Source organism: Coregonus lavaretus (assembly GCF_964263955.1).
Source record: "Coregonus lavaretus genome assembly, chromosome: 35".
In the NCBI taxonomy this organism is placed as follows: domain Eukaryota; kingdom Metazoa; phylum Chordata; class Actinopteri; order Salmoniformes; family Salmonidae; genus Coregonus; species Coregonus lavaretus.
This window is the reverse complement of record NC_140022.1, coordinates 5,742,222-5,761,960: the sequence shown is the minus strand read 5'-3', so window position 1 is coordinate 5,761,960 and position 19,739 is coordinate 5,742,222. Positions and strand designations below refer to the sequence as shown.

The 19,739-nt window shown below is 42.8% G+C and overlaps 1 long non-coding RNA gene across 1 annotated transcript in view; it reads right to left on the bottom strand.

Annotated features, from left to right (window-relative positions):
* LOC311109758 overlaps positions 1–19,739 on the bottom strand; it is a 57,141-nt gene that overhangs the window by 30,519 nt on the left and 6,883 nt on the right. Inside the window, exon 2 of the long non-coding RNA XR_014610628.1 lies at positions 19,377–19,568. This is a non-coding gene — a long non-coding RNA (uncharacterized lncRNA). The remainder of the gene's footprint in view (positions 1–19,376; positions 19,569–19,739) is intronic.

Genomic DNA, 19,739 nt, shown 5'->3' with positions numbered 1-19,739 from the left:
TTGGATGGTTTGTAATTACTGTTTTCACTTAGAAAAGAGGGGCTTTAAACCAAAAGCTTGATAAATAATTTAATACATCAGTGTCAGGATGCCTTTGATTGGTAATCCCCTTATAAATGATCTGGCTGTATTATAACCCAGGTTGTGTTGAGACATGTTATCGTAAGTTGATAGAGTGATGCATAATGCCAAAGAAGCTTTACTCATTGGCTTCCAAAGCACAATTGACCAACCCTGAATAGTTAGAGACAGATTCATACTGATGTTTGTGTAGGCTAGATATTGGAGTAATACATGCTCTTCATGGTTAGCTGGTATTTACCTGGAATTCAGAACGACATTATGAATAGCAGACTGTAGTTACATACAGAGAAATCGTTCTTGAAGGTTCCCAGTTTTACACACGTTTAGCTTTCAACCAGGTTTCTGCAACTCTGTGATAATTGACCTGTAATATACTCTATGTATAATATTACAGGAAATTAATGGGCATGCCAAGGAGATGTCAAAAACAAACTCTACATTACACTCTATACACGTTAACAGATCATCTGACAGAGTCCAGTTTTCCCCTATTATAGACATTAATAGTGTCGTAACTCAAACATGACCCACACTCATTTTGGTACTTAGAAACTCGACCATAGTTTGCAGATCGGGACTGTGGAAGTCAAACCCGATGACTTGGCCCAAAATGAAACTGCCTTTGCCGTTGTTATAAGCAACATCTCCCTCTCTCTCTCTTGAGCTCTGCAAACACATACTCTGGCAGATTCTCTGTGTCAAAGTAATGTCTTTATATGGCAAAGTCAGTCAGTGTGAAGTGAAGTCAGAGAGATCTGGCTTAAGTGTATCCAACCTGACTGAGAACATTCAAGCCCTAACAGGGAGTTCACCTTCTGACTGAGGCTATGCCTTCATGTAGAGACATCTATCATTGTAAATTGGTGTAAAACGGACTAGACTGTACCATACAGGTACAGTATGACCCCCTCCCTCCATCTCTCCCTCCATCTCTCCCTCCATCTCTCCCTCCTTCCATCCATCCCTCCCTCTAGCGGTCTCTGCTGCTTCAGCCAGATTACTTTACACGTCCACCAAATCACTTCAGAGAGAGAGAGAGAGATTTGGCCATCAGCCCGGTCCAGAGCGAGGTGCCCTAATTATGTTGACCGCATTATCAGAACCTCTCTGGGTCGGTCGGTGTGTTTGGCTTGGCGGACCGCGGCCACGGCCTGGGCCTGCAGTACTGGACTCAGTCACGGTTCGGAGGAGCGTGTCAGGAAGTGATGGAGTGCCATGATAAATATCCCTCCGTCCAGGGATCACGTTAATTACTCTGTGAGAACAAGGCGAAAGATTTATACAGGAGAGAAAGAACACAGTGGTCGAGGAGGAAAAGAGCATTAATCATACTGCATGTTCAACAAGATGTCAGGTCGCCATGGTAATGATTAAAGTTTGGCCAAAGCTTTGTAGACTAGAGGACATCCAGATTTCGGCTTGAGTGTGTAAACTGTAAAGAAAGTAGAGCTGGAAGTTTTCTTCTACATCTGCCTTCGTCATCTGGCTTCGCTCGGAGACAGGCTAGAGCAGAGCTAGAGCAACATGTGAAGTGCTTGGGGAACAATGGTAGAGTAAAGGTGGGTGTCTCTGAGGTGTTGCCTTACCTCATCTAATCCCTGGTTGTTTGTCTAGACTATCCTCAAAAGACCGATTTTTACATGGCTATAATCTGGGTAATTATGATATTATGCTATACTCTTACAAACTATCAAATATCTACAGAGTCAGCAACCCTTAAGATTACTTAAGGGTTCTGTTCTATTACGACTGTATCCTTTAGGCTCTTAATAAGTAGCATATATGACGAACAGTGTTTATTCAAGCAAAACAAAATAACTAAATTAAGTTGGGCCAGAACAAAGAAACAGTGGAGTCACTTGTCCAAAGTAACTCTGCATATTTACATTCAATAGCCCACCAGCACGTACACAGACTGTCACATGTGTTACTGTCTTGTCTTGTGTTTACCATTTGGACCAAACATGGACATGAACCAGGGGGTAAAAAGGCTTATTTGAACCATAAACCTTTTTGGTCAAAATGGAAACACATTCTCTTGGACTCTCTTGGGTGTCTGCAGCAAAAATAATTCCCCGAAGCAACTTCAATAAATATTGTAACTGTAGCAGGGACCTCATACGTCGTGTGGCAGCTTCTGTTCTGAAGACAGACATTCCAAAACATTATCACAGGGGGCAGAAACACAAATCAGCAACACAGCAAAACCTCAAAACACAGAATGTAGATAGACAAACCAATTATCATTCGTCTGAAGAGAGCAACAATAGCCTCTGTGATCTAAGTACTAAAGCTTGGCTACAGTTCACCTGTTTGAAGAGCACTGCGCAGCACCAGTTTTTGATTTCATGCCCGTTAATCCATTGTTGTATGATGCATTTTCGCTGGATGCAGTCATTTCCTTTCTGGACCATGCTGGCAAACAGCAAGTGTGATTACATACTACGAGGGCTATGTGTAGCAGGGATTTGAGAATGGACGAGACACCAGAGCTCCCTTCCCCTCTCTCTCTCTCTCTCTCTCTCTCTCTCTCTCTCTCTCTCTCTCTCTCTCTCTCTCTCTCTCTCTCTCTCTCTCTCTCTCTCTCTCTCTCTCTCTCTCTCTCTCTCTCTCTCTCTCGTCTCCTCTCTCTTTCTCTCTCTCTCTTTCCGTCTCCTCTCTCTCTCTTTCTCTCTCTCTCTCTGTCTCCTCCTCTCTTTCTCTCTCTCTCTCCGTCTCCTCCTCCTTTCTTTCTTTCTTTCTTTCTTTCTTTCTTTCTTTCTTTCTTTCTTTCTTTCTTTCTTTCTTTCTTTCTTTCTTTCTTTCTCTCTCTCTCTTTCTCTCTCTCTGTCTCCTCCTCCTCTCTTTCTTTCTTTCTTTCTTTCTTTCTTTCTTTCTTTCTTTCTTTCTTTCTTTCTCTCTTTGTCTCTCTCTCTCTCTCTCTCTCTCTCTCTCTCTCTCTCCGTCTCTTCCTCCTTTCTTTCTTTCTTTCTTTCTTTCTTTGTCTCTCTCTCTCTCTCTCTCTCTCCGTCTCTTCCTTTCTTTCTTTCTTTCTTTCTTTCTTTCTTTCTTTCTTTCTTTCTTTCTTTCTTTCTTTCTTTCTTTCTCTCTCTCTTTCTCTCTCTCTCTCCGTCTCCTCCTCCTCTCTTTCTTTCTTTCTTTCTTTCTTTTTCTCTCTCTCTCTCTCTCTCCGTCTCCTCCTCTCTCTCTCTATCTCCGTCTCCTCCTCTCTTTCTCTCACTCTTTCTCATTGTCTCTTTCTTCCTCTATATTTTGGCACTGAGCCTCCAACTGTTGGGTTGGAAAGCCTGGGGGTTAGAGGGCAAGGAGGGAGAGGGAGTTTGAGGGGGTTGATAGAGGTCAAGCAGCCCCCTCTGATTAATTGGCTAACGAGCCACGTCCAGGCCTGATGACCTCACTGCAGTGTACAGTGTGTTTGTGTGTGTGTGTTTTCGTGTGTGTTTGTGTTTGTGTGTGTGTGTGTGTGTGTGTGTGTGTGTGTGTGTGTGTGTGGTGGGGCTTGAGAGCAGAGCAGCACAGAGCACTCTAACCATCAGCAGATGTTGCCTAAAACATGACTTCAACACGCGTGTTACGTATGGCACAGAGGTGCTTCAGCACACTCAGTCTCTTTTGGGTTTGAAAGGTGAAAGGTTAACTTGGTTGACTAGGATGATAATATGCAAATCTGGATGTTTTTATTTTCTTGCTAGTGGGTGACTATACCTTTAGACAAATATGATGTTTGTCATGAAAAAGTAGCACTCTGGTCATTGATTTGACAGCACAGTAAGATGGATGGGTGTTCTCTCTCTACCTCTCTAAAGTCCCATCTCACACACAGGGGCTTAGTGTGCCGGCCCACTGACTCTGTCATGATTACATCATTCAGGTGCATCTGGAACATTCCACTGCCATGCCATCATTCCTGGGATGCTTATTATCTGCCTTCGTCCCAAATGGCACCCTATTCCCTATGTAGGGTACTACTCTGGTCAAAAGTAGTGCACTATATAGGGAATAGGGTGCCATTTGGGACGTACATCCTTCCCAGTTCTCGAAGATAGAACATTGGGTGTTTTGATCTTCTTCCATGAATTCATTATAATTTATGAGCAGGAACAGCATACCTCTCTCAGTATGGCTACACCTTCATGGTAGGTTGTGAGAATCGACTACAAATGTCCAGGACTATGTTTTAAGAAGTTATCATCCAGCTGTTACTGGTGCAAGCACAAGCAGGATCCCCTGTCACATCTTGACTATCTCTGTTAGATGCTATTACTCTCTCATTAACTACTAGAGGCAGCAGAATGATGAATCATCTGTTGCTGACCAATTAGATTCCAGAGCATCCAGCCAAGACTCTAACAGTTGGTCATGACTTTAATGAATAGCACACCTGTATTGCCACGGCTCCCAGAATGCTTTGCTACACTTACGCATGCTGTACATTCCTGTTTGGAATTTCAGTGTAGGGTTGAAGGTATAGAGCAAACATGACAGAATGTTGTGACTTGCCAGCAAAATGTTTATCCCCAGCAAGGAGTAAGATGAACAAAACATGATATCATCTTTAGTGTTAAATTTTTTATATGATTGTTTATTTCTGCTTTTTGATGTGGAAAGAGAAAGAGTTGCAAACATAGAGGTCATGGACGTGGAAGGGAGAAGAGCAAAGAGAAACACACTTGCAGTAAGCAAACTCTCAATGACTTTGTTTTACATGTGTGGAGTGGTGACGTTGTTTGAAATGTGTGTAGTAGTGTGCTCTAAGGCCCGACCACAGGAACTGTGGTGAGGTCCAGAATCATCACACAACTATGACATATCCACCAACTCCTTCTAAACATACAGATGGCACAGACTCCCTTCGATATGCTTTGTCCAAACAAAGCGGGCTGTAACTCAGCTCCAGTTGCGTCAGTACATCTTTGACCTTCCACTTCTGGGAAATACGGACTGAGTACATTTTGCAAACATACCTCCATGCATTCAGAATTTCTGCAAGTGTGAGAGTTGTGTCAGTGTCCTAGGAGTCATCCTTTGAAAACTGCCATTCACAATAATACTGCTTTTTTTGTATGAAAATACCACACCTATTAACCAGACTTGTTAGACGATTATTGTAGTTAATGTGGTTTGTTTTATGACTTCCTCTCTGAATAGTTTATTGTCTGAACTTGAAAAGCCTGTATATATTTTTTATGGCAGTTCACATTATACAGTGTGTATTCAGGTAGAAACGTATCCTCTTGAGGTGGCTGTAGCTACAAACTAAACTAAAGATGGAACCTAAGGGGAAATCCACCTCTCTCTCTTCTTTTATGTATTTGCAGTTACAGTTGTAGGATCTTAATTTGATCAACCTGTTGAAAACTTTTTTTTTTTTTACTTATATTTGTGGTGTGGTTTTCATATACAGTTGAAGTCGGAAGTTTACATACACCTTAGCCAAATACATTTAAACTCAGTTTTTCACAATTCCTGACTTTTAATACTAGTAAAAATTCCCTGTCTTAGGTCAGCTAGGATCACCACTTTATTTTAAGAATGTGAAATGTCAGAATAATAGTAGAGAGAATTATTTATTTCAGCTTTTATTTCTTTCATCACTTTCCCAGTGGGTCAGAAGTTTACATACACTCAATTAGTATTTGGTAGCATTGCCTTTAAATTGTTTAACTTGGGTCAAATGTTTCGGGTAGCCTTCCACAAGCTTCCCACAATAAGTTGGGTGAATTTTGGCCCATTCCTCCTGACAGAGCTGGTGTAACTGAGTCAGGTTTGTAGGCCTCCTTGCTCGCACACGCTTTTTCAGTTCTGCCCACAAATTGTCTATAGGATTGAGGTCAGGGCTTTGTGATGGCCACTCCATTACTTTTGACTTTGTTGTCCTTAAGCCATTTTGCCACAACTTTGTGTCATTGTCCATTTGGAAGACCCATTTGCGACCAAGCTTTAACTTCCTGACTGATGTCTTGAGATGTTGCTTCAATATATCCACATAATTGTCCTTCCTCATGATGCCATCTATTTTGTGAAGTGCACCAGTCCCTCCTGAAGCAAAGCACCCCCACAGCATGATGCTGCAACCCCTGTGCTTCACGTTTGGGATGGTGTTCTTCGGCTTGCAAGCACCCCCTTTTTCCTCCAAACATAACGATGGTCATTATGGCCAAACAGTTCTATTTTTGTTTCATCAGACCAGAGGACATTTCTCCAAAAAGTACGATCTTTGTCCCCATGTGAAGTTGCAAACCGTAGTCTGTCTTTTTTATGGCGGTTTTGGAGCAGTTGCTCCTTCCTTGCTGAGCGGTCTTTTAGGTTATGCCGATATAGGACTCGTTTTACTGTGGATATAGATACTTTTGTACCTGTTTCCTCCAGCATCTTCACAAGGTCCTTTGCTGTTGTTCTGGGATTGATTTGCACTTTTCGCACGAAAGTACATTCATCTCTAGGAGACAGAACATGTCTCCTTCCTGAGCAGTATGACGGCTGCGTGGTCCCATGGTGTTTACATTTGCATACTATTGTTTGTATAGATGAACATGGTACCTTCAGGCGTTTGGAAATTGCTCCCAAGGATGAACCAGACTTGTGGAGGTCTACAATTTTCTTTCTGAGGTCTTGGCTGATTTCTTTTGATTTCCCCATGATGTCAAGCAAAGAGGCACTGAGTTTGAAGGTAGGCCTTGAAATACATCCACAGGTACACCTCCAATTGACTCAAATGATGTCAATTAGCCTATCAGAAGCTTCTAAAGCCATGACATCATCTTCTGGAATTTTCCAAGCTGTTTAAAAGCACAGTCAACTTAGTGTATGTAAACTTCTGACCCACTGGAATTGTGATACAGTGAATTATAAGTGAAATAATCTGTCTGTAAACAATTGTTGGAAAAATTACTTGTGTCATGCACAAGGTAGATGTCCTAACCGACTTGCCAAACTATAGTTTGTTAACAAGAAATTTGTGGAGTGGTTGAAAAACTAGTTTTAATGACTCCAACCTAAGTGTATGTAAACTTCTGACTTCAACTGTAAGCCCTTTTGGGCTTCCAACCTCACCTAAACCTAAACCAGGGAACTTTCCTTCAATGCATGACATTTAAAACTTGTAGTCTATTTGAAGTTTTAAAACTGATTCTAAAGTTTGTAATTACCACTTAGAAATTTCAAACTTCATTTTCCCTTATGAAAAATGCATCAACCCATACAAAAATGTCCAATTAATTATAATCCACATAATAATTCACATTTCCTGTTGCTGCAGGATTACGTTCCTGCTGTGAGGAACTGGTCAAATTAAGATCCCACACCTGTATACACTGTCATTGTTTCACACAGGCGTGGCCTTGGACCGATTGGAAAATGTGAGCTGATTCCTGATTGTGACCTAACAGACTAGTCTGCCAACACTCCGTCTTCCTCTTCTACTGTCAGATAGTGAAAGGATTGTCTAGCCATGGACGTGATGATGATGCGACCAACATTTTGATCAGTGTGCTCCACTAAGGTCTGCCTCTAATAGAACTGAAGCAGATCCCACCAGGTTACGTATTGTGCCGAGAAAGCCTGTTAAAAACCCACTGCACAACTAATGGACAGTTTTAGTGCACCGTACTCAATACACAAGATCTACAATGATGTCCATCTTGAACCTCAACCTGTAATGTGTCTAGGAGGTGAACTATAACTAAAACCTTGGACATAATGATTAAAGGCCCGTTTTACGACATGTAAGTGCTTTTCTTAGTGTGCAGAGCTGTCAGACGTTTCTCCGTTCCCTCTGTAAATGTGTGGGCCAATTAGGTCCGGGGAGCCGTCATTGTATGGCGTCATGTGATTACATATCTCTGACAGAATGCAGTGATTAGCCTGGCAGACCACAGAGTACATACTCTACTCTCAGCTCCTATTTTCCCCCTGAGAGAGAGAGAGAGAGAGAGCGAGAGAGCAAGAGAGTGTATTACTTTGGATGATTAAGCATATCAGTGCTTTGCATAATGAACAATGCCTCCCACTCCTTTCCTCCCGCATTTTCATGCACTGTAAAACTCTCCAACTTTTGGGGAATTTAAGCCCAGTTAAGATTTGCCAAGTTTGTGTCACTGTCCCTTGTATAAATGGATTCCTCCCTTGCGTAAGTATGTCCAGCTATTAGGGTTTCATTTCACTCCCCCAGAGGTATTCCAAAAAGTAAATGGAACTTTGGAAAAAAATCTATCAGTTAACACACCAGTATGCCTGAAATGTCTTCCCCATGTTCTGCCTCCGTATGATCTGGTGAGTGAGTAAAGACAAGTCTTCGATTACAACAGAGGAGCAAAAATGCCAGGAATTACATGTTGAGGATACTTTTACCAACAAAGGATAGCTTTTCTGATTAATCTCTCTGTAGCAGTTGTTTGAGTGGATAGCCTACACAGTACCTCTTAAATTATGACTGGCACAACATGGGTAAAGGAAGTTCTTTTCATATTGTCAGGCTGGAAGGAAGCGCCCGACAGCGAGAACTTTGGGTGTGTCCCAAATGGCACCCCATTCCCTATATAGTGCACTACTTATGACCAGAGCCCTATGGACCCTGGTCAAAAGTATAATGCATTATAACGGGAAAAGGGTGCCATTTGGGACGCAGACTTGGACATGACGTCTCTGAGGCTGGCAGCAGCAGCTGTGTCTGTCTGTACAATGTGCTGGTGCTGCTCACGCTCTCCCGCCAACATGGTGTCAAGATAGTGAGTGAATTATGGGGAAAAAGGAGCCCAGAGCTGCCAGCTGAAATCTCTTGTCATGGTGAATGCATTCTCCATTCTCCGGGCCGGACGGCTCTCTCTCTGTCTGGCTGAATTGTGCAAACGTTTCATTCAAACTTGGATGTGGCAAACATTTCTTTCTGTTTTGATGGCGTCTGCCCATAATCACAGTGGCATTTCACGCTAATCTTTTCGGAAGAATTATATTTGCAATCTAGTGTCATTCTGTGTTCTGACGTGTCATTTGACATTCAGCCGTCAGTAACAACACATGCCAAAAGAGACATGAAAATGTTTTGTACAAGCGAGGAGGCTGGGTCACTCCAGAGTTAAGGGGCTTATCTCTGACATGACTTGCCCCTGATGTAAGGTCTAATGGTTTATGTCAAGTACTGTGTGTAGCTTAAGCTCTCACTGTTTTGACACCAGTCTAACAAATTACACTCTCCCAGGAAATTCATGTAATCAGCACCTTATGACCTCACATCCTCTTTCTACCAATGGGATCTGGGATGACGAGGGCCACAGACACTAGGCTGTAAAACAAAAGTCACTTACAACTCTGCATTGTTACAAACACCAACAGATTCTAAGCCATAACTCTTTGGGTTACTTTAGATACTTCTATTCCACAGATGTAAACGTGAGCATTCACCATATACTAGGAGTAATGTTCCAAGGCCATGTTGTGTACGTCCTCTATGAGTCAGTGTTGGATTTATATCTGCTATTATTCATTGGGTTATCCCATCAACATGGAAGGCAATGTGGTGTACACACTTCCAGCCTCTGTGTGTACACACCGTTTTATTAACTTTGTATAAAATCTAAAATCGACCTCGTAACTCGCGCAAAGCGTTAGGAAACTGCTAATTTTGAGGTGAGAACTGTTCATTACTAACATTTATGGGGACGGAGTTTCAATTTACTTTTCCTTGACGGAATTCGTCTGCTGACGTAGACTCGACATGGCCATCATCAAGTTTGTTTACTTGTTTGGTGTGAATGCAGCCCTTTGTTAGAGGCAAGCTAGGTCAGTCTGCTAATAACTGTTATCTAACATGTCCCCACCCACCACTCACCCTCTCTAACACAGGGAATTTACAAGTGTGAACTTTCAAATGTAACAAGTCCAAGAAGAATAGACTGGCTGAAACTGAGACAAGGGGTTGAGTTTGTGGTTACAATGGGACAGATGAATAGTTTGTGGTTAAAATTGGAAAGATTAATTCAAGGCCATATCCTGAAGCCTTGGGAGAACTTGTCGAGACTGAAGGTGGTCGGATGTCAAGTCATGATATAGAAACCAAACCGTAAAACTAGACGAGGTGTTTGGCTGAAACAATAAAGAGCTGTCACAGGGACCGCCCTGTCCCAATGCATCTTGGGGGCTTTGATGAGATGTTTCAACCAGGGAAATAAGAGCCACAGTAGTCTTAAATGTCTCCGTCCTCTTCTCTTGGCTCAATGCAGGTGTCTGTGATGATTGATGAAGACCTTTTCCATTTATTCTAAAGGTCACATGAATGAAGACGATTGCGAAATCCGTCTATATACAAAATTGGATACCTCGGCTATGTAGCAAAACCTGAAAAATGCAACACTTGCGATGGCAACACAACGACACACAATACAAGACAACCAGAATAATGTAAGTTCTTCACAAATGCCACGTGGACCAAGTGTAAAAGCGCTAAATCAAAACATGTTAACATTTTACAAGCCCACCAAGCTTCTTGGAGAACATTACAGAAATGTAATTCAAATCGTGTGAATACCCCTGGCTTAACATAAAACGAAATCCAGGCTTTTTACGACAGGAATTCAGAGATTTGACCAGTTCTCAGTCAATTGTAACAAGTATACAGCAGGCCCAATGGCTGGAACGGCTAATTATAGTAGTTTTAAAGGCCACACAACTCAGAAGACTACTTACATCAACTGCAGCACTATAGAAAAACAACATCACACAGAAACATCATCTGATTACAAGATAGTGGTTAGCAAATCCATCCTTGGCACAACTGCTTTTGAGCAACCATTTCAAATGAATAATCAAGTTCCTGCTCTACCCTCAGCCGTCCTATCTTTCTACACGACTGAATAAGCAACACACTGTGTGTTATTATCCTATTATGTTGGTGTTTGAAGCAGATCTTATATTATTCTCTTGATGTTATGAGTGGTTCGGGGGGTGGGGGTACAGTTTACCACAGCTTTAGAGAAACCTGAGAGGGCAATTTGTGAAACATTAAAGGATACAGCAACAGCACATGAGGCCAGGGGGAACTGAACAGGATCAGATATCTACAGTACCATTGACCCCCCCCCCCCCCCCCCCTTACTTTTCTCTCCCTCTACATAAAAACATATGGTCAGACTGTGTCAAGCAGCAGCAGCAGAGGGAACCAATATCTGGAGATAAATGTGTGGGGGTCACTCCCCAGGTAATCCTCTGGCAATAAAAGAGGTGCCTTACTGAGAACTTTAAGAGTTGGAGTGGGGGGCGGGGTTCACAATAAGTTCATGCTGGAGTCTAGTGAGTTGAAGAGGCCATAGAGTTGGCTTAGTGAGAGAGTGAACTGGGAAGTAACAATGCAAGAGTGAGGAGGCTGAACACAAGTCAGGTTCTGACACTGTTAGTCTCTGTCAGGGATGCTGCTGGTTGAGGTGGTGTTATATCAAAGGGTTTACAGTCTTTAGTTACTTTTTTGTATTTTTGTATTTCTTGTATTCAATATTTCAGCCTCCCTCAAGTCATAAGAAAATGGTTCCAAATGACACAAAATGTAGCCGTAAACTGAAACGTACAACACTATTGTAAAGTTTGTTGTTACCATGTACCATAGATACTACAGTACATCTGCAACTTGGGATCCAGATGTAGTTTCAACCACGGCAACAAGTTGGTACCACACATACCAAGACATTGACATCCTATTTACAATTCTAGGGTTAGACTGAGGACATTGCACAGCACTCCTCCTCCACCTGCTCTTCCCTGGCTTGTATCATCAGTATGAATGGTTTATGACAATACTCATAATCTTTCAGTACGTAGCTAGAAAGAAGGTAGAAATTATGTGGACAAGCAAGCACATGAGAATAAAACCCCATGCATAAACACTGTTCTTGGATCTCTAATTTAATGTAAGTATAGTATGACCTCATATTTTAAAGCACACTCATTTTTAAAACAAAGAACATAATGATCTCACGTTTTAAGCTCCCATATATTACTGGCAGTTTTATGATTACCCAAAATAACAAAGACAAAATCTGATATAGCTTTTTGGCTCAGTGACTGCCAGTAAAGTTTTGGCTCGGTTCCGTTTGGCACCGCCGCACCGGGGAAGTGTCCAAACTTGAACATCCTATTATAAATTGCGGGTATAATTGTTTGTAGACAACGTGCATTAACTTGACTACAGTGATTTTGCTCTAGGCTCAATGGCAGACCTTTATATCAAACCTAAAAGTATTCCTCTATATGTCTTCCTTCACACTTGGGAGGGGCCAGATGGCCTAGGCTGGGTTAGGCTAGTTTGGTCGCTCTACAGTCCTCTCTCTCATCTCTCCAAGGTTTCCCACTGTAGAGACAGACACAGAGAGCAGGGCCCCAACCCACCCCCCCTCAAGGGCCCAGACAGATACAAACCATCTGTTGTGTCTTGTCATTGAGGTGAGAAAACTCTCGGCCCAGACGATGACAGCATCAACATGGGCCGGGTGAGTCGTGAGTGCAAGGGAAGCTCTCATTAATAAATCAACACTGATCCCTAAGTCTATGCCAGCCTGACATGGGCCTGTAGTAGTGATGTCCACCATTTCCTGTTTATCATGACTACAGACCTCATGTTAAGGAAAGCTTGATGAATTCAAGGAGGGAGAGATAATGGCCGTGGTGAGGGGGGTGTTTCAGACACTCAATGAGAGCTGAGCTGCCTGGACAGGAGACAGCTAGACAATAGAGTGAACTCTCTCCAACTAACCAGGATCCCAAACCACAGCCCTCCTCCTCCCATCCTCCCATCTCTCCATCCTCCCATCCCTCCTCCTCCCATCCTCTCATCCCTCCTCCTCCCATCCTCCCATCCCTCCTCCTCCCATCCTCTCATCCCTCCTCCTCCCATCCTCCCATCCCTCCTCCTCCCATCCTCTCATCCCTCCTCCTCCCATCCTCTCATCCCTCCTCCTCCCATCCTCCCATCCCTCCTCCTCCCATCCTCCCATCCCTCCTCCTCCCATCCTCCCATCCCTCCTCCTCCCTCTTATGGAAGCTCCAGGAGGGGGGATGATGTCATTCTCAGTCAGACACAACGAACCACAATCTCAACCTAAACACACACACACACACACACACACACACACACACACACACACACACACACACACACACACACCACCGAAGAAATCTGTCATCTGCCGTCCAGAGTCTCTGCTAAGTAAATTCACGCCTAAAGCCCCAATCACCATCATTTACATTCCTAGTCAACACACAGACTCACATCTTTATCTGTTGTCTAGGCCAGTGGGTTCAACCCAGAGCTCCAGCTAGCAGTTGGTTGGCTTGCTGTAACGGAAAACCTGACTAGCCAGCTGAATGATAAGGCAGGGACTAGGGAGGATTAGGGAGTGGACAACTCCTGTAATAAAGCATGTTAAGTGATGCTGTAGCGATCCCTTGGTTGTCATTGATGTGTCTTAATGTGCCATCAGAGGCCTATTCATGGAACCAGCCCACAATCTGAACCCACCTTGTCGGGGTTATAACACATGTACAGTAGAATAGCATCGTCTTCTTGAGACCTGGCACTCTTTTGGGTGGCTGGTTAAAATGAAAGCTTTGTTCTAACGCTGGTTACTTCTTCTGTAGAACATCATAATCTAATTCTAGAATTGTTTCCAGAGAAGAGACAGAAAAGTTTCCCCACGGTCCAGGGCTATTTTGAAATAGCTATGCGATGAAGTTGTGTCACTGGGGGCATATTTACTTCCTAATAGGGGATATAGCCTGTGGATTCTTCCACCAATGCATCACAAAATAATGAAACCATGGATTAGAAAACCATTTCCGCTGCATATAATCACTGACCACTGTTTATAGATGATGCATGCAGAGGGAAATGACGAATATATCTTTATTAAGAACCACTTTAGTCCCAGGCAACAGCAGCAGCAGCCCCCGGTCGCTTGCGTTTAACAAGTGTTGCTTATGTTAGCCGTAATCTAACGCAGCTCCGGTGTTTTTTGACTTTGAAGTGCAGGTATGTTAATTACACTAATTCTAGCCCTGTATTGTTTCAAGCTGGGACCTTGCTGGAAGGAACACTATACACTTAGAACAGCAGTATGGGTGGAAGGGAGTGGCTGTACAAGTTAAACAGCAGCTTCCTCTCCTTAGCACCTTTTCCCAAACCGTAAATAACAAAGGCAACCGGTGATTTAACGCTTAGCAACAGCATATTTGAGGTTTATTGAATTATCGTTCTACCTACAGTAGCTAGGCCAAGCATATCAGTTCTGGATTCATGTTCAAGAGGATAGGACAGACAGGGAAAGACATTGAGGATTATGAGCAGGGCATGTCCATATATCAGACATATTTACAAGTTCATGGGTAGTGACAACAACAAGTTTCCATCTGGAGCATATGAAAGATGACTGGAATACAAGTCTGTAGAGAGATACATGACTACTATTAAATAATACAGGTTTATACACAACATATAAGTTTATGATCAGAGCCTTTAAACCATGAACATGGTAGCAGTTGCTGATCCAGGGTCAGATCTACAGTGCCTTCGGAAAGTATTCACACCCCTTGACTCTTTCCATTGTGTTACAGCCTGAATTTAAAATTGATTACATTTAGATTTTTTTGTCACTTGCCTACACAAAATTAATTAAAAATGAAAAGCTGAAATGTCTTGAGTCAATAAGTATTCAACCCCTTTGTTGCATGGACACCACTCAGGGATTCTACCATGAGGCCAATGTTGACTTTAAAACAGTTACAGTTTAATGGCTGTGATAAGAGAAAACTGAGGATGGATCAACAACATTGTAGTTACTCCACAATACTAACCTGAATGACAGAGTGAAAAGAAGGAAGCCTGTACAGAATAAAAAATATTCCAAAATATGCATCCTGTTTGCCATAAGGCACTAAAGTAAAACTGCACAAAAATTGACAAAGAAATTAACTTTATGTCCTCAATACAAAGCATTATGTTTGGGGCAAATCCAGCACAACACATCACTGAGTCCCACTCTTCATATTTTCAAGTATGGTGGTGGCTGTATCATGTTATGGGTATGTGTGTCATCGGCAAGGACTAGGGAGTTTTTTTGGATAAAAATAAAAGGAATAGAGTTAAGCACAGGCAAAGTCCTAGAGAAAAACCTGGTTTAGTCTGCTTTCCATCAGACACTGAGAGACAAATTCACCTTTCAGCAGGACAATAACCTAAAACACAAGGCCAAATATACACTGGAGTTGCTTACCAAGAAAACATCAAATGTTCCTGAGTGGCCTAGTTACAGTTTGGACATAAATCGGCTTGAAAATCTATGGCAAGGCTTGAAAATGGCTACAGTGGCTTGCGAAAGTATTCACCCCCCTTGGCATTTTTCCTATTTTGTTGCCTTACAACCTGGAATTAAAATGGATTTTGGGGGGGTTTATCTCATTTGATTTATACAACATGCCTACCACTTTGAAGATGCTATTTTTTGGGGGGGGGTGAAACAAACAAGAAATAAGACAAAAAAACAGAAAACCTGATCGTGCATAACTATTCACCCCCCCCCCCCCAAAGTCAATACTTTGTAGAGCCACCTTTTGCAGCAATTACAGCTTGAAGTCTCTTGGGGTGTCTCTATAAGCTTGGCACATCTAGCCACTGGGATTTTTGCCCATTCTTCAAGGCAAAACTGCTCCAGCTCCTTCAAGTTGGATAGGTTCCGCTAGTGTACAGCAATCTTTAAGTCATACCACAGATTCTCAATTGGATTGAGGTCTGGGCTTTGACTAGGCCATTCCAAGACATTTAAATGTTTCCCCTTAAACCACTTGAGTGTTGCTTTAGCAGTATGCTTAGGTTCATTGTCCTGCTGGAAGGGTAACCTCCATCCCAGTCTCAAATCTCTGGAAGACATACAGGTTTCCCTCAAGAATTTCCCTGCATTTAGCGCCATCCATCATTCCTTCAATTCTGACCAGTTTCCCAGTCCCTGCCGATGAAACCATCCCCACAGCATGATGCTGCCACCACCATGCTTCACTGTGGGGATGGTGTTCTCGGGGTGATGAGAGGTGTTGGGTTTGCACCAGACATAGCGTTTTTCTTGATGGCCAAAAAGCTCTCATCTGACCAGAGTACCCTCTTCCATATGTTTGGGGAGACTCCTACATGACTTTTGGCGAACACCAAACGTGTTTGCTTATTTCTGTCTTTAAGCAATGGCTTTTTTCTGGCCACTCTTCCGTAAAGCCCAGCTCTGTGGAGTGTACGGCTTAAATTGGTCCTATGGACAGATACTCCAATCTCTGCTGTGGAACTTTGCAGCTCCTTCAGGGTTATCTTTGGTCTATTTGTTGCCTCTCTGATTAATGCCCTCCATGCCTGGTCCATGAGTTTTGGTGGGCGGCCCTCTCTTGGCAGGTTTGTTGGGGTGCCATATTCTTTTCATTTTTTAATAATGCATTTAATGGTGCTCCGTGGGGTATTTTCAGAGTTTCTGATAATTTTTTATAGCGCAAACCTGTACTTCTCCACAACTTTGTCCCTGACCTGTTTGGAGAGCTCCTTGGTCTTCATGGTGCCGCTTGCTTGGTGGTACCCCTTGCTTAGTGGTGTTGCAGACTCTGGGGCCTTTCAGAACAGGTGTATATATACTGAGATAATGTGACACTTAGATTGCACACAGGTGGAATTTATTTAACTAATTATGTGACTTCTGAAGGTAATTGGTTGCACCAGATCTTATTTAGGGGCTTCATAGCAACGGGGGTGAATACATATGCACACACCCCTTTTCCGTTACTTATTTTTTAGAATTTTTTGAAACAAGTAATTTTTTTCATTTCACTTCACCAATTTGGACTATTTTGTGTATGTCTATGTATAAAAATCTATTTAAATTACAGGTTGTAATGCAACAAAATAGGAAAAACACCAAGGGGGATGAATACTTTTGCAAGGCACTGTATCTAGCAATGATCAACAGACAACTTGACAGAGCTTGAAGAATATTGTACAATCCAGGTGTGCAAAGCTCTTAGAGATTTACCAGGAAAGACTCACAGCTGTAATTGCTGCCAAAGGTGATTCTAATTGTATTGACTAAGGGGTGTGAATACTTATGTAAATGAGATATTTCTGTAGTTCTTTTTCAATAGATGTGCATAAATGTCTATAAACATGTTTTCACTTTGTCATTACGGGGTATTGTGTGTAGATGGGTGAGAAAAAAATAATATTTCATCCATTTTGAATTCAGACTAACACAACAACATGTGGAAATAGTCAAGGGGTATGAATACTTCTGAAGGCACTGTATTTCATGCTCCTTATGGTTAAGGTTGGGATTTAGGGTTGTGTAATCTGATCCTAGATCTGTGGTAACCTGAGACTCCTGATAATCCAGGAGAAATAATAGATAGACAACTGACAGCTGATCTGGATCTAAGGATCGCCCAGGCAGACCCAGATCTGTTAGTAATGTCTGTTTATCTCTTCTGTGCTTCCTATACAGTTTAAGATGCGAGAGCCATGCAGATACTGCGCTAATCACTGGCTGAGGATAGGGAGTAGAGACTGCGGCCAGCCAGAGCTATAGGAAAATAGCATGTTATGTAGCCTAAGTAGTGTGTTTTCCCCTGCAGTGTGCTCTCATTGGAAGCCATAGTGGCTTAGTGGCTGAACTGCTCCTCAACCGACTGACCACACTTGCGCCCTGCCCATCTGTAGTGTGTGATATGTGATCTGTTTAGCCAGGCCAAGGCTCTAGGGTGAACCTCAAATGGCACCCTATTCCTTATATAGTGCACTACTTTTGACCAGGGCGCTGTGCTTTATAGAGAATAGGGTGACATTTGGGACGCAGGGGAAGGCTTATTCCTGCCAGCAGCTCACTAATATGTATGTAAGAGGACCAGGACGTCTGTCTGTAATGGCCCCAGGACCTCTGTCTGTAATGACCCCTGGACCTCTGTCTGTAATGACCCCTGGACCTCTGTCTGTAATGACCCCAGGACCTCTGTCTGTAATGACCCCAGGACCTCTGTCTGTAATGGCCCCTGGACCTCTGTCTGTAATGGCCCCTGGACCTCTGTCTGTAATGGCCCCAGGACCTCTGTTTTTAATGGCCCCAGGTCTCAGGACCTATGTCTGTAATGGCCCCAATCCATTGTGTCTCCTGTGAAAACAGCCATTGGAAACATCCTCCTCCAAAGCACTCCAGAGCTGCAGGATCAGTCAAAATACTTGAGAAGTAATTATTATCAGCTGCCTGCGCCCAGAAATGGCAACAGACACACGCCCTGTCGACACACACACACACACACACACACACACACACACACACACACACCCCTCCTCTCACCGAAGGCTAGAACAAGAGTGTGTCCTTTATGAGGTGATGGTAGTTATTTTGTCCTAAATTATGGCCTGTTTGGTGTCACTCTTCAATCTCAACTGTTACATTGTCATTTGATATGTACCTATAATCGTCTCCTGGTGATGTCACACCATGGAGTCATTTGTTTTGTCCATTATGCCACTGCCTTGATATAGATATATTATAAACTGGGTGGTTCGAGCCCTGAATGCTGATTGGCTGACAGCCATGGTATACCACGGGTATGACAAAACATGTATTTTTACTGCTCTAATTACGTTGGTAACCAGTTTATAATAGCAATAAGTCACCTCGGGGGTTTGTGATATATGGCCAATATATCACAGCTAAGGGCTGTGTCCAGGCACTCCGCGTTGCGTCGTGCTAAGAACAGCCCTTAACCGTGGTATATTGGCCATACACCACACCTCCTTGGGCCTTATTGCTTAAGTATACCATGTATAGTATAGCCTGCTGTAAAAACACGGAAATGTTTCCAATGGTTTTTCCGCCATTCATTTTTCACATCGTGAATTCTACAAAAAATTCAAATGAATTGTGTGTTTAATGTAGGCTTACCTTGGCATGACGTATTGATAGCCGTGTAATTCTCTCTCGGACAAGGTGAGTTTTATCAATATATTCGCCTCAATTTACTCAAAACAATTCGCAATGCTAATTGTTGATCAAAGTTACCTTGTCCGAGGTCAAAACGTCACGCCAGGGTAAGCCTACACGAAACACAGACCTTCTATGAAGTAGTTCTAAAATCCCAGATGGAAAAATGAAGGGTGAAAATACGATTGGAACCATTCCCGTGTTTTATGACTCATACTGTACTCAATACTATATATTATGTAACACTGATACAATACTATCAGGTAGACTATTTCTGAGACAGTATAACTGGGAAGAAAGACATACATTTTACTCCCCTGAGGGGTTGTGGTGGTGGTGAGGAGGGGTATGGGGGTGAAGGTGGTGTCCATTTAAACACCTGTAAAGCAGCCCTCAGGATGTTCAGACTCCACAGCCAGCCAGGTTATGTGCATTTTGTTACGAGGTCAAAGGATCCCAGACTCACCCTGGCCTACTACATACTCAGTTCTGCCTTTACTGAGAGAGAGAGAGAGAGAGAGAGAGAGAGAGAGAGAGAGAGAGAGAGAGAGAGAGAGAGAGAGAGAGAGAGAGAGAGAGAGAGAGAGAGAGAGAGAGAGAGAGAGAGAGAGAGAGAGAGAGAGAGAGAGAGAGTGAACACACAGTAGCCATATGGATGTGATTAAGGGA